Below are 14,455 nucleotides of genomic sequence, written 5' to 3'. Positions count from 1 at the left end.
AAAAAAATTGCTGGATCATATGGCAACTTTATTACAAATTTTTTGAGGAAACTTGATATTGTTTTCCATACTGGCTGTACCAGTTTACATTACCACCAGTAATGAATGAGGGTTCCTTTTTTTCCACAATCTCTCCAACATGTCATTAATTGTCTTGTTGATAATACCCATTCTAAGAGGTGTGAGGTGGTATCTCTTTGTAATTTTGAATTGTAATTCCCTAATAGCTAATGAAGTTGAACATATTTTTATATATCTCTTGACCATTTGTATGTCTTGAGAGAAGTATCTGTTCAGATTCTCTTCCCATTTTTTTAACTGGATTGTTTAGCGTTGAGTTATATGAGTTCTTTATATATTTTAGACAGTAATCTCTTACAGAGCTGTTGTTTGCAAATATCTTCTTCCACTTGGTTGTTTGCCTTTTTATTTTGTTGTTAATTTCTTTTGCTATGCAGAAGCTTTTTTGTTGATATAGTCCCATTCATTTATTCTTGCCTTTGCTTCCCTTGCCTTTGGGGTCAAATTCATAAAATATTTTCTAAGACCAAGGTCCATAAGTTTAGTACCTAAGTTTCCTATGTTTACTTCTATGTAATTTATTGTGTCAGGTCTTACATATAGGTCATTGATCCATTTTGAATTAATATTTGTACATGGGAACAAACTATAGTCTATTCTTTTGCATGTGGCTTCCCAATTTTCCCAGAATCATTTATTGAAGAGGCTTTTTTTCTCTGTTGTATATTTTTACTCCTTTGTCAAAAAGTTTGTGTCCACACACAACTAAAAGGCCCAGAGTAGCATATTGGACCAAAAAACAAAACCCAGACATATGGACTTCAAGAAATACATCTAAGCTGAAAAAATAGATCCAAAGTGAAAGAATGAAAAATGACTCTGCAAGCAAATAGCATCCTCAGAAAAGCAGGTGAAGCCATACTTACATCTGACAAAATAGATTTTAAGATAACAATGATAACAGGAAACAAAATGGACATTGTATAATGATAAAGGGGACTCTACATCAAAAAGACCTAACATTTCTCAATATATATGTACCCAGGGAGCACGAAAATATGAAAAGCAACTACTAACAGAACTAAAGTCAGAAACTGACAAAAACAGTCATAGTAGGGACCTAAATACTCCATTGATAGCTCTCTAGGTAGATTACCCAAACAAAATCAGTAAAGAAATATTAGCTTTTCACGACACATTAGACCAAATGGGCATAATTGACTCTGACGGAACCTTTCATCTGAGAGCATCCGATTATGCCTTCTTCTTTGGTGCAAATGGAAGGTTCTCAAGGACAGACCATATGCCGGGTCACAAAGCCAGCCTCAACAAATTTAGGAAGATTGAAGTCATACCAAACATATTCTCTTACCATAGTGATTTTTAATTAGAAATCGACTGCAAAAAGGAAGGTAAAAGCCCCACAAACATGAGGAGATTAAATAGCATACTACTCAAAAGTGACTGTGTCAAAGAATAAGTAAAAGATGAGGTCAAAAGATATGTAGAGGCAAATGAGAATGACAATATGACATGTCAAAATTTCTGAGATGCAGTGCAAGCAGTGATAAGAGGGAAGTTTATATCATTACAGGCCTATCTCAAGAAATGAGAAAAATTTCAAATAAACAACATAATATTACATCTTTTAAAATATGTATACTTTATTAATTATGCTATTACGGTTGTTCCAATTTTTCCCCTTTGCTTTTCTCCACCTGGTACCACCCTTCCCTGCAGTAATATGCCCCCTTAGTTCATATCCATGGGTCATGCTTATAAGTTCTTTGGCTTCTCCATTTTCTATTCTGTTCTTGACATCACCCTAGCTATTTTGTACCTACCAATTTGTGCTTAATTACTGCACCTTCCCCCCCACCATTTCCCCAATTCCCCTCCCAACTGATAACTCTCCATGTGATCTCCTTATCTATGATTCTCTTCTGCTTGTTTGCTTAGTTTGTTATTTGGAGTCAATTATTGATAGTTGTGAATTTATTGCCATTTTAACAGTCATAGTTTTTATCTTTTTCTTATATAATTCCCTTTAGCACTTCATATAATAATGACTTGTTAATGATAGACTCCTTTAGCTTTACCTTTTCTGGGAGACACTTTATCTGCCCTTCCATTCTAAATGATAGCTTTGCTGGGTAGAGTAATCTAGGTTGTAGGTCCTTGCTTTTCATCACTTTGAACACTTCTTGCCAGTCCCTTCTAGCTTGCAAAGTTTATTTTGAGAAATCAGCTGATAGTCTCATGGGAACTCCTTTATAGGTAACTCTGCTTTTCTCTTGCTGCTTTTAAAATTCTTTCTATCTCTAAGCACTGGCATTTTAATTATGATGTGTCTTGATGTGGTCCTCTTTGCATCCATCTTGTTCGAGACTTTCTGTGTTTATTGGACTTGTATGTCTATTTCCTTCACCAAATTATGGAAGTTTTCTTTAATTATTTTTTAAAATAAGTTTTGAATTTCTTTCTCTTCCTTCTCACCTTCTGGCACCCCTGTGATTCAGATGTTGGTATGTTTAAAGATGTCCCAGAAGTTTCTAAGCCTATCCTTTTTGTCATTGTTTATTTGTTTCATTTTTCATTCTGCTCTTCTGGTTGAATATTTTTCCTTTCTTGTGTTCCAAATCGTTGATTTGATTCTTGTATTCATCCCCTCCACTGTTGGATGCCTGTAGATTTCACTTTATTTCACTTAATGCAGCCTTCTTTTCTGCCTGGGTTTTTTTTACGCCATTGAAATACCCAATGAGTTCCTGGAGCATCCTCACGACCAGTGTTTTGAACTGCACGTCTGATAGGTTGCTTTTCTCCATTTTATTTAGTTTTATTTTTCTGGAGTTTTGTTCTATTTTTTCATTTGGGCCATAATTCTTTGTCTTCTTAATTTGGCAGCCTTCCTGAGTTTGTCTCTATGTATTAGCTAGAGCTGCTTTGACTCCCTATATCAGTAGTGTGGTCTATTGTAGAAAAGCACACCTGTTAAGTTGTATGGGGTGGAGCCTTAGGTAATCACCAGGGTGGGGAAACTTGTGTCCCTGTTCTGCTACTCTGTGTCTGGGAGGGCTTGCCAAGGGGGCAATGCCACTGCCTGGCCTTTGAAACTTTGCCCAGGAGGAAGCTTTCTCTTGGCACTCACACTTCACTTTCTCCCCATATGCCACTGGCACCCTTCCAGCTGTTTCCCTAGTGCTGAATCCCAGAGAGAGTGAATCTGTGTAAGTCCCAAGTCTGTTCTGGGTCCTTTAAAAGGAGTCTCCTGAGAATCCTGCAGTTTCTTCTGCTGCCCCAAACCCCACTGGATTTACAGCAGAAGTTAGGGGGACTTATCTTCCTGGTGCTGCAACCTTGGGCTAGGTGGTCTGGACTGAGGCTGGGACACTTTGTTCCTGAGGTATCCCTCCAATTTTTTGACTAGCACATGTGGATGTGGGACCACCTGTTCCCATCTCCATGCCTGCCTGTTCCTTTTCATGACCCTCCATCTCTCTGTACCTCTCTGAGTCTCCACCCCTCCTAGCCATCTGGATGAATGTGGTTTCTTTGAATCCTTGGTTGTTGGACTTCCACACAGCTCAATTTTCTGAAAATTTAGGGTGATATTTGTTTTGTAGTCTAGTTGTACTTTTTTGTGTAGTTGTGCATGGAGGCCAGGCATAATTATCTACACCTCTATCTTGACCCCCTAACATTAGAAATTAAGAACTAGAAAGGGAAGAATAAAAGCAACCCAAAGTTAGCAGAAGAAAGGAAATAATGAAAATTAGAGCAAAAATGAATGAAATAGAGAACAAAAAACTATACAAAAAATAATACAACAAAGAGCTGATTCTTTGAAAAGATTAGTAAAATTAACAAACCCCTGGCTAGACTCACTATATATATAAAACCATGAAGAATTAGAAAATCTAAATAGATAAACAGCGAGGAAATTGAAACAACCATGAAAAACCTCCCCCAAAAATAAAACTCAAGGGCCAGGTGGCTTCATTTCTGCCAAACATTCAAAGACTTGATACCTATTCTTCTCAAACTCTTCCCAAAAATTGAAGAAGAGGCAATGCTTTTAACACATTTATATGAGGACAACATAAGCCTGACACAAAAACCTGGCAAGATTAATACAAAGAAAAAGAAAACTACAGACCAATATCTCTGATGAATACCAATGCAAAAATCCTAAACAAAATACTAGCAAATCAAGTACAACAATTATTAAAAATATAATACATCACGATCAACGGGTTCATTCCAGGGGCACAAGGGTGGTTCAACACATGCAAATCCATCAATGTAATACAGCACATTAACAAAACAAAGCATTAAATTATATGATCTTATTAATAGATGTAAAAAAAGCTTTGGATAAGATGCAATATCCATTTATAATTAAAACACTAAACAATATTTTAAAAGAGAAAAAAATCCCTACTTGTGTGGTTCTGTGGGTTGAGTGCGACCCTGCAAATGGAAGGGTCACCAGTTTGGTTTCCAGTCTGGGTAGTGCCTGAGCTGTGGGCCAGGTCCCCAGTTGGGGGCATGCAAGAGGCAACCAATCAATATTTCTCTCACACACCAATGTTTTTCTCCCTCTCTATCTTTCTCCCTTCCATTCCCTCCAAAAAATAAAAATAAAACTTTTAAATTTTTAAATAAAATTTTAAAAAGAGAAAAAAATCAAAACAATAAAATACATATAGGAGAAAAATACCTGAGCATAATGAAGGCCATATATGACAAACCCTCAGCTAATTTAATACTTAATTGTAAAAAACTGAAGGCTTTTCCTCTAAAGTTAGGAACAGGACAAAGATGTCCACTCTTACCACTCTTATTCAACATTGTCCTGGAAGTCCTAGCCAGAGCAATCAGGCAAGAGAAAGAAATAAAAGACATTCAAATTAGTAATAAAAAGTAAAAGCGTCACTTTCTGCAGATGACATGGTTATTTTTATAGACAACCCCAAACATTACACCAAAAAAGTATTAGAAACAAGAAACAAATACACTAAAGTTGCAGGATACAAAATAACATACAAAACCCCACTGCATTCCTATATACTAACAAAGAAATTTCAGAAAAAGAAATGAAAAAAATTGTTTTTACAACTGAAACAAAAAGAGTAAAATACTTAGTAATAAACTTAACAAAGGATTTGAAGGATCTTTATACTGAAAACTACAAAGCATTATTAAAAGAGATTGAAAAAGACCCAATGAAATGGCTCTCTATGTTAATTCTTTCACACACATATTGTGTGTCTATGTATTGAAAGAATTAACATAGTTAAAATGTACATATTAGCCAAAGCAATATACAGATTTAATGCAATCCCCATCAAAGTCCCAGTGGTTTTTTAAAGAAAGAAGACAAAAAAACATCAGATTTGTATGGACACAAAGGACCCTAATTAGCCAAGGGAATAAAAAAAACGAATGATGCCAGGTATCATACTACCTGGCTTCAGATTATACTACAGGGCAATGATAACCAAAACAGCATGGCATTGGCAGAAAAACAGACACACAGTTCAGTGGAACACAGTTGAGAGCCCAGCAATAAAACCACAAGTATAGAGACAAGTAATTTTTGACAAAGGAGCCAAAAACATACAATGAAGAAATGTTGTGTTTTTTAACATGCACAAATTTTAAATATTTATTAGTCAGATGTAATAATCTTTTACTTTAAATATTGTGGTTCTCCATGTATAGCAAGTAAAACATTTTAAGATGCTATTCCGAGAAATATATTTAAAGTTGTGGTCTTTAATAGGAGGCAAGAATTTAGAGGGAAAAATTTAGGATTTAATCATTTAAACATTTGAGAATATGTATTTTCTTAGGACTATAAAATCTAATTCAGGTAGCAGTTTCGAATGTGTTGTGTGGACTTTGTGGGAGTAGGGAGAAGGTTAGGAGCACAGAAACATAATGAAGATTTTGGGCATCTGCTTTTTGTTAGGCACTGTGCTTGGTGCTTCAGATTGCTAAGTCATTTAACACTCAGACTAGTCCTATTAGATCAGTAATCTACCCATTTTACAGTTTCCTTTCATTTGACATGTATTTGTTGAGCACAGTATGAGTTTTTAGAATTCCTTTTATGGAAAGCGAATACTCTGCACTAAGCAATAGACCCAAGATTTTGTTCCTAAGACTACTGGATGCTGACCAGACTCTTATTGTCCTGAGGGGCTTACTGATCAAGCAAAGGAGTGAGAGGCAGGTGAGTCAGGGTGCTAGGAGAGACTAATTTGAGTCAAAGAAAAAAAAATCAAAATAAAAGGTCAGATTAAAGAAAGTAAGGTTTCTGTGTAATTACAGATTTTTCAGTGGCTTACTGACTCAGTGGTCAGCAAGTGGAGCTGTGATACAAGAACAATGGGTAACATGTGATGAAGCTTTTGTCCAAGTCTTTGTTCCAGCCCAGGCTTGTAGAAAAAAGCTCTTGGGTTACTTATCACTAGAAATTAAACATCACAGAGACTGTTCATTTGACAGGCAGTTTCCAAGTCCAATGAGCAGAGCCATGGTCTGTAAACAGCCTTATAGTTCAAGCTAGAAAAAAAAACAAACAAACAAACCCAGAAAAAATATTGGACTACAGACGTTAAAGTTCTTATAAATCCCCACAATGTTTTCGTGAATTGACTGTGGATGAAAATTTCTAGCCAGATTTTGATTACTACATAGCTAAAACCACTTTTTTTTTTGCAAACTTTCTACCATTTGCACTAGCATAGAGTTATGTTGTGATGATGATTAATGCCATTTTTAAAGCTTTTATTTCTATTTTGATTTGCATCAGACAAGGTACATTCCCAAAATGCTTACCAGTATAGCTCTTGACCAAAAAAATAACATTGTAGAAATGTTACACCATGCAACCAAATCAAGAACGTTTTCAAGTCAGTCATTTGTAGATTATGATTATGTGGTATATGTATGAATGGGGTGGTGGGGGGAGGGTGTGACCGAAACTGCTCTACAGCTTATCAAATACACGGGTGACTTTACTGATCACATGGGATTTCTTGACTTTAGGAATAAGAATGGATTTTTTATAAATTATAGAAACAATCTATCATCACATATTCAAATATAGGCTGTTGACTTCCCCACTCGGGAGGAAGTTTGAAGCTTCTTTTTGAAATTCTGCATATGCAGGAAAGTACAAGAGGAGGAAGAAAATAAAGAGAAGCAAAGTCACTGCTCCCCAGTTCTTTTTAATTGATTTTCTCCTTTCTTGTTAACTCCTCTCTCTTTCCACTCTTTCAGCATGATAATTTTTAGATCTATTAATATTTGGTGGGTCATTTTGGCTTTTAGTGGCATAAGTACTGTGGGCCAAACCCATCTTAGGAGAGAGAATTCTGTTCTCAAGATATTTTCAAAGTAGGGAGAGCTTTGGAAACTGTTTCCATAGATGCAGAATGCGTGGCAATGGGACTAAAGGAAAAGAGAAATAACTGCCAGAAGCAGAAGAGAAAAGAAAGAAATAGATTTGATTTGGGAAGGCAGAGGTGTTAGAAGGCTGCAAATTCAAATTTGTATGGAAATGGGAGGTGAATTATCTTAGGCCTTTTTCATCCCTCCAGTCTGTGGAATTCTCTTCCAGCTTCATCTGGTTAGGGAGAGATTGGGCATGATGCCACAGGTGTCTCCTTTAAAGGTGGGCTACAGGCCTGCTCCCCCCACGGCTGTTCAGGTGAGTGTGAGGCGGAGGTGGGAGGTGGGTCTCAGGGGCTCTTCCAGGTTCCTTGAAATAACCTTTTCCTCTTCTATACTTAGTATTAAAGTGCGTCCTCAATTTTGCCCATAGGCATAAAGTGTTTGAGTTGGGCTTCCTATTTTTCAAGCTCTCCACACACACCTTGACAGGCGCCCTGGAGGAGACTGCACAGAGAAGGTGAACTGGGGGTTGGTGGGAATGGTGAGCAGAGAAGGGAGGCCCGAGGTGAAAGCTGGCTGGAGGCTGTGTAATTGTTGCACTTCAAACGTGGGAAGACAGAGTGGACCTGGAATGGTCCAGTGGGAGCTGATCACTCCTACAGTTATATGGTGTGACTTAACTTTAAGTTTGCCAATGGATTCTTCCAATTGTTATCTGATTGGTTGCTCACAATTAATACTCCCCCGAGCATGTACAGCATACTTTTAAAACATCCTGAATATTTTTCTTTAGAAGCTTCTCCTCCAACCTCAAGTTGGTGACAAGCAAATATTAATAAAGTTTCCAAAAAAAAAAGTAAATTTTCTCTCCCTCTCTTATAACAAAATGAGACCAAAAAACTTATGGTGTGGTTCTAAGCCCACGGGCCAGGTTTAATAATTAAATCTTCCAATGAGTTTTTAATATAGTTCTCAAGATTTGTTGGATGCATTGGTTTGCTAGGGCTTCCATAGCAAAAAAAAAAAAACCCCACATATTGGGAGGCTTAAACAACAGAAATCTCCTTTTCACAATTCTGGAAGCTAAAAGTTCATGATCAAGGTCTCTGTAAGGTTGGTTTCTTCTCAGGCTTCTCTCTTTGGCTTCCAGATGGCTGCCTACTCTCCGTGTCCCCAAATGTTCTTTCTCTGTGCATGCAGTTTGGGTCCTGATCTCTGCCCATACAGCCATATTAGATTAAGGTGCACTCTAACAGCCTATTTTTTTATTTAATTATTTTTCAAGTACAGTTTTCTATTTCTCCCATCCCAGCCCACCCCACCCTGTGCTCCCCACCTCCCTCCCATTTCTACCAACCTTAGTTATTGTCCCTGTGTCCTTTATACCTGTTCCTCTAAATCCCTCCCATTTTTCCCCTTAAATTCCCTCCCCTCTCCCCTCTGGTCACTGTCCCCTTGTTCTCTATTTCAGTGTCTTTGTTTTTATTTTGCTTACTTGTTTGTTTTGTTGTTTAGCTTCCTGTTAAAGGTGAGATCATATGGTATTTGTCCTTCAATGCCTGGCCTATTTCACTCAGCATAATGCTTTCCAGTTCCTTCCATGTTGTTGCAAAGGGTAGGAGCTCCTTCTTTCTCTCTGCTGCATAGAATTCCATTGTGTATATGTACCACAGTTTTTGGATCCATTCATTTACTGATGGGCACCTAGGTTGCTTCCAACTCTTGGCTATTGTAAATTGTGCTGCTATGAACATTGTGGTGCATAGGTTCTTTGAGATTGGTGTTTTATGTTTCTTAGGATATAATCCTAGCAGTGGAATTGCTGGGTCAAAAGGCAGGTCGATTTTTATTTTTCTGAGAAAATTCCATACTGTTTTCCATAATGGTTGTACCAGTCTGCAATCCCACCAACAGTGAACTAAGGTCCCCTTTTCCCCACAACCTCTCCAACATTTGTTGTGTGTTGCTTTCTTTATGATAGCCATTCTGACCTGTGTAAAGTGGTATCTCATTGTGGTTTTAATTTGCATCTCTCTGATAGCTAGCGATGTTGAGCATTTCTTCATGTGTCTTTGGATCTTCTGTATGTCCTCCTTGGAGAAGTGTCTGTTCAAGTCCTTTACCCATTTTTAATTGGGTTGGTTGTCTTCTTAGAGTGCAGTCGTGAGTGTGAGTTCTTCTAACAGCCTATTTTAACTGAACCACCTCTTCAGGGTAAAGGCCCCGTCCCCAAATACAGCCACATTCTGAGGTCCTGAGAGTTAAAACTTCAACATATGAATTTGGGGGTGTGAACCAACATATGAATTGGTTAAAAATTCAACCAATAATATCGGCTATTATCAACATTTTAGATGTAAAAAAAGGATCTTCTGTGTCTATATTTGGAATGTGAGCTAAAAGAAATTCAGCCAGTTATCTCATTATTGAATAAAAAGTAATCATTTAACGGTGAGTGCTTATTATGTGGTCAATACACTGTTTGGTGGACTATATAAGATAAAAATGTAAGACAGAGGCCTTGCATTCAAGGAATAAATATTTGAACTGGTAAAGCCAGATAATGGAAGTAAATTGTAATTTAAGCTTTCATTTTTCTAGATAATTGCTCCGTCCTTCTCTATAGTGTCTGAATTTAGAGCCTTTTCACTTTCCTGAATTCTTCCTTTAACAGGAGATGGTTAGAACTTGCTGAAGAAGCCTTATTAGCAGAGCCTATTAAGTTGGCAGCATTAGGGATTTTTTTGTTTTGTTTGATTTTTTTTTCAGTCCCAAAGGTTCTAACTGTTAAAATGAAGTAGTGTTCTGTCCTCAAAAGTAACTTTTTAATTTGATATTGTTATTTTTAGTAATGACTTAGAGTCTAATGTGCTTACAATGTTGGCCCTGCAACCCTGAAATTGCTCATTGATGTAGCAAAGTCTTTGCGAGGAGGCCTGTGGATGATTGATGGCGGGAATGACTGGGGATTTTATACTGCCTTAGTTGGCAAGCTCTCTATTTCATTGTGTTCTTTTTTCGAAAAACTGTCATTACTGAGCCAGTAATTAAGAACATAAATCCAAACTGCCTTTGAAAATAATTTTACTGAATTTAGCTTTGGCAAGAACCACATTTTATAATAATTCGCTCAACTTCATATTTTATTCCCCCTAGTAAATCATATGAATTAACATCATCTATTACAGATAAGCTGGGATTACTCCCCCTAAAATGTTATAACCGGAGACACCTCCAAATTAAATAGTAATTTTCATATCCCAGTTAGGTACTGAGATTCTAAGGTGGGTAAGTCAATTGTTGCTTTAAATGAGCTTTCAATACAGTGAGAAAGAGATTTGTCAAAGAGTGAGTCTCAGTAGCACAATGTGCCAAGTTCTGTAGTGAAGGACATGCCTGGGGAAAGGGCAGGATGCATCCAGGGAACAAGGATAGTGGTGTACGGCAGAGAGGACAGGATACAGTCTAAGATTAATTGGAAGGCTGGACTGAGCCAGACTCTGGACCATCTGTCCTTGAAATATCTTGTATATCATCTGAGGAGTCTACGTGTTATTCTGCAGGTAATGGGGAGCAAGTCAAGGTTTCTGGCCCGGAGCTGGATTTGATCAGTGTCCTGTTTAAGGAATACAGCTCTGATGACATTTTGAAGGATCAATATTTGAGAGATAAGGAAGGGAGAAGTAAGGAGGGAGTATAGCACAATAACCTAGAGGAGGGAAAGTGAAACCCCAAGGTCTGAAGGAAGAAAATGGCAATGGAAATAAAAGTAAGGAGTGAAAAGGTCTTGTCCAGCTGGAGTAAATGTTGCCTCATTGTTCATGGAATTGTGTGAAAGACTGTCAGCCCATTCTGACCTCAAGGTTCTATGAGTTGGTCTCCTCTGACCCCAGAAGAACTCTAAATTCCAGAAGAGAGCATTTCCTCCAACTGTAAGTACATATGAGAATGCTTCAGATGTAGTTCTACGTATTCAAGAATTGAGATCTTCTCTCCCACTCTGGTTATCATATCATTTGCAACAGGGATAATGAGATTTATTTACAGGAGCACAAACTAATTTTTTTTTATGAGTTTCCAGTATGGAGACATAGTAATGCTTACCAGGGCAGTCTCCCTAAATAGGAGGCCTATACTTGTGTTCTGTAGGACAATGAGTTTTAGTTTCTGTTCACTTAACTCAGAATAAGAACTTGATAGACAATTGAGAAGTAAAACTATGAGAAAATTAAAAAAGGAAAGGAAACAAGATAATGAAATGACATGGTACAGAAAATACTGAATTGCCATATTAAAATAGAAGATATTGACTTGCTGAATAAATTCTCATAGTTTCCCAAAGTTGCAAGGATTTAGAGTAATTGAAGAAATGTACTGGGAAAGAAGCCAGTAGGCTATCACAAATATGGACACCATTGGTGATTGCATGGTGGCAGGTATACAAAAACAAAATGATATACAGGTGGAGAACATGTATTTTGTCACCCTTATAGATAATCTCAGATTTCTTATCCCTAACTGGTAAGTATATCATTACTTATATTTATTTCTTTTATTTGCCAAACATTTATATGTCATTTATGTTCACTCAGTTAAACCTCATAACAATCCCATTCAGATAGGTACTTTAAGATAGAGGAAACAGAGAGGTTAAGCAATTAGTCCACAGTTACACAGCTGGTAAGTAGCAGAGCCATTGATTCAAAACCAGGTATCCCTGACTTCACACTTTATGTTCCTAACCAGTACATTATGCTGTTTGTTGATGGGAGAGAAAGTAATGTTTTTATACTATGTTTTGATCTAGAAGGACCTCTACAGGATTCTGTCAAATATTTGTTTATTCTCATAAATATAAATGCAAGCTAAAAGCAATCATAGCATTTATGAGTGTCTATTTCCATTATTGCCGATGGTTAATTCATTCAGGTTGTTAGGTATGAGGGATGCAAAGATTAATTAGATGTGGTTTCTACCTTCAAAAAACACACAGTATAGAAGAGGAATAAAACATGTATATGAAATGTTTCAAGAGTGTGATAAATTGCAGAATAGCAGTATATATAGCCTGTCATGTAAGCACAGACACTGGACATTTAAATCATAAGGTATATGAGGGAAAATTTCCCAACAAAAATGTTATATTCATTTTAGATCTTGAAGGATAAATGGGGCTTACATACAGCATTGTAGGCAGAGGGAACAGCCAAGACAAAACAGTGAAGGAAGATATAACACATTTGAGGACCTGCAGATTGTTCATTAAGATTAGAATAGCAGTGGGCCTGTGAACCAGACAATCGCGGTTCGATTCCCAGTCAGGGCACATTCCTGGGTTGCAGGCCAGTTCCCTGCAGGCCAATTCCCAGCAGGGGATGCATGAAAGGCAACCATACATTGATGTTTCTCTCCCTCTCTCCTTCCCTTCCACTCTAAAGATAAATAAATAAAATTTTAAAAAAAAGATTAGAATAGCAGGTATACATGAGGAAGAGGCAGGTGAGGTTAAAGACTTAGAGGCAAAATCATGAGACTTGAATAATAATAAATCAAGGAGCTTGACCTTTGTCCTGAACACTGTAGGTAAGGATTGAAACTTCAATCAGAGATACATGTGAATGTAGTTGAAAAAATAATTTGAAAGAACATGAAGGATAGAATGGATCAAATGTATAGATATATATTTAAACTATTGCAATAACCCAGGTAACAAGTTATGGAATCCTAACCTGAGGCAATAGAAATATGGTTGGATAAGAGGAGAAAAACTAATATAAGCAGATATGTTAGAAATATTACATATAAGAGAAAGTGATTATGTATATTTAGGGAGGGGGTAAGAGGGAATTTTCCAGGAGAGTGTTGGCCAAATAATGGTTTGGGGAACAGCTGCATTAGAATGGCTTTAAAAACATACAGCCCTAGTCTTCACCACCATAAATCCTGATTTGGGGCCTGGGGAGGCATCTGGGAATCTGTATTATTTGAAAGTCTTTGAGTTCATTCAGCAATATATCTAGGATTGAGAACCATTACAACTTCGAAGTTTATGGGCTAGATGCCTAAGAGATTACATTTGATAACAAATGTTGAAAGAGATTTTTGGCTGAGGGAGAAGAAGGATGGGTATACTTCAGACCTACATTTCGGCTAACTGTGGGAAATCTGGATTGAACTAGGTATATAGATTTAAAACTCAGAAGAGCGATTATGTTTGGAAATAGATGGTGGTAGATGAAGTCATTGGGTTTGGGTGGTCATCCTGGAAGAATATATAGAATGATGAAAGAGATGGCTGAGCATTTAGGAACACTAGTATTTAGGAAGTGATCTAAGGAAGAAGAGCAAGTTGAAGACACTGACAAGGACTCTTCAGAGAAGGTAAGAAAATGTGACTATTGTCACAGAAACCAAAAGAGGGGAGTTCCATAGAAAGAAGTTTTCAACATTAGCAAAAGTTGCAAACATTCAAGTAGGGTAAATAAGAACAGAAAAGTGTCTACTAATATACAAGATGGTGACCCTGGTGACCTATGAGAGCAGATTTAGTTTACAGTTTAGGAGGAACTATGATGGTAGGTTGAAAAGGAGAAGGTGTGGAAGAAATTAGAAAGCCTGAGTATAAGCTGCTGTTAAGAAATTTGGCAATAAAGGGTTTATGAGCAAGAATAACGGTTAGTAGGGTCAGGGAGATCATTTTTTTATTTTTCTATTCTAGATTTTTATCTTTTAGAGAGAAGGGAAGGAAGGGAGAAAGAGAAAGGGAAACATCAATGTATGAGAGAAACATCTAGTTGTCTCTCACATGCTCCCAACCAGGAACCTGACCCACAACCCAGACATGTGCCCCGCCTGGGAATCTAACCAATGATGCTTTGTTTCACAGGCTGATGCTCACCCCCGGAGCCACACCAGGCAGGGCAAGATTTTTTTTTTTTTTAATGAAAGAGACTTGAACATGCTAAGGAGAAAAAATTGGTGATGAAAAGAGATGAACCTTATAGGAAAGAGGATAACCAATGAAAGT

At 37.3% G+C, this 14,455-nt stretch overlaps 1 protein-coding gene across 1 annotated transcript in view; it reads left to right on the top strand.

Moving 5' to 3' along the window:
• CUNH1orf141 (chromosome unknown C1orf141 homolog) overlaps positions 1 to 14,455 on the top strand; it is a 200,771-nt gene that overhangs the window by 131,079 nt on the left and 55,237 nt on the right. The window lies entirely within an intron of this gene.

This window comes from Artibeus jamaicensis, unplaced genomic scaffold (genome assembly GCF_021234435.1).
Source record: "Artibeus jamaicensis isolate MK-2021 breed Jamaican fruit bat unplaced genomic scaffold, CSHL_Jam_final scaffold_1019, whole genome shotgun sequence".
Taxonomy (NCBI): Eukaryota; Metazoa; Chordata; class Mammalia; order Chiroptera; family Phyllostomidae; genus Artibeus; species Artibeus jamaicensis.
Note: the sequence above shows the minus strand (reverse complement) of the source record. Positions and strands in the feature narration are given on the sequence as shown.